We start from the raw sequence: 1,607 nt of genomic DNA, 5'->3' as shown, positions 1-1,607 counted from the left end.
GTGCTCCAGCTGGGTACTTGAATCCTGAACTGGAAATTTTTCAAGGAAGCTTCTTCAGTTCTTTCATTTTTTGAGTATTTTTTAAATGTCCAAAGCAATAGGAAACATTTCGTCATTACTCAGTGGAACCTACCTCATTCCCAGCTATCTAAGATGGTTATAATTTTTTTTAAAGTCTAGACATTCAAAACCTTTTCCTAAGCTGTATTTATGACACAAAATTTAACTTGTGAAGACAGCAAATGTTCACAAATCTGAAAATATTTAACTTAGAAAGTGAAACAAATGTAAATACAGAGGAACCATTAATTTTTATATTATTATATTAGTGAATAAGTAGTAACTATGTCATGTTCTATAAGACAGTTGGCAGTTGATTTTCTGTTACCAATCATTTAGGCTAATAGGGGGTCTAGAAAAAGCATTTAAATGGATGTAAAGCACAAGGGTAGTTAGTAACCTTGGCATTTAAATGGCAAGAGATTAAGCCTGAAGCTCTTTGAAAAATAAGAGCATTTGAATAAAGCTTGCATAGGTGAAAGAAAGACGCAAATATTGTTAGTTCATATGTAAATTTTATATATAAATGTTACTGCTGATTTGAAGATTTGTTTTTGTTAACAGGATTATTATTTTTGGTCCTATATATTAGACAGTGTACTGAATAGCTGTGTAATTTTCTAATGGCATTCCAGTTCTTCCTTCTTCACTTCCTCATTTTTTAAATTGACCTCAGTTCTTTTGTGGTAAATACTGTGTTTTCTCATGTGCACTGCATGCCTGCAAGCACAGTTTGTTTCCTTTTTCTTGTTTCATTCGTTTGGCAAGGGAAATAGAAAAATCTGACAAGGAGTCCCAGGGCTTTTTGGAATGTGTTAAGGTGTCTGCTTTTCTTTGGGAACGGTCCCTTTGACTGTCTCAATGTAAAGCTAAAGGGAGGATGCTGCCAACACCTTTGCAATTTTAAAAGCTTGTGAGTGAACTGTCGTGTCCTTCTCATCTCCCAGAGAGAATGGGAAGGTGTAGCTACACATTAGAAATGCAGGACTTTCAGTTTTTTTGAGTTGAGCTTCACCAACTGCGGCTATGAACACAGGTTTGCTATGATGCAAAATAAACAGACTTCTTTGCAATTGAGATAATTATGGTGCAAACAGAACATTACAAGAAAAATAAGGATAAGCAGACATTGCAACAAATAATACTTCTTTTTTTCTGTCCTTGGAAAGTGAAACAGCTAGTAAACCGAAATGTGGTTGTGTGTTAAAATTGAAAATTCCAAAAGATAGGAATAGGACAATAGGAACATGTTCATGCATATTAGAACAGAATACTTCCTTATTGTGCTTGATAAGTCTGCATGTTCAGCTTTTTTGAATCCATCTGCCGTGGACTGTAAAAGAAAATTGACCTTTAGTCTCTTTGTAATTAGGTTAACACATAGGTTTAAGAATACAATCACATACTCCAAATAGTCAGTTTTATTTCACCTCACTGTGCTAAGTATTATCTGTCAGACTCTCTGATGCTTTATCTAACAATTAATTTAGAAAGAATATCTCTTCTCAAGCATAGAGGATACATTAGCAGACCACGCTTTCAGAGCT

The 1,607-nt window shown here is 34.3% G+C and overlaps 1 protein-coding gene across 1 annotated transcript in view; it reads left to right on the top strand.

Moving 5' to 3' along the window:
* The window catches only part of LOC103803655 (potassium/sodium hyperpolarization-activated cyclic nucleotide-gated channel 1), a gene marked incomplete at both ends in the record, with an annotated part of 130,400 nt that overhangs the window by 102,384 nt on the left and 26,409 nt on the right, over positions 1-1,607 (top strand). The gene's annotated exons all lie outside the window — the stretch shown is intronic.

The sequence above is a fragment of the Acanthisitta chloris genome, unplaced genomic scaffold (assembly GCF_000695815.1).
Source record: "Acanthisitta chloris isolate BGI_N310 unplaced genomic scaffold, ASM69581v1 scaffold9286, whole genome shotgun sequence".
NCBI lineage: Eukaryota > Metazoa > Chordata > Aves > Passeriformes > Acanthisittidae > Acanthisitta > Acanthisitta chloris.
Note: the sequence above shows the minus strand (reverse complement) of the source record. Positions and strands in the feature narration are given on the sequence as shown.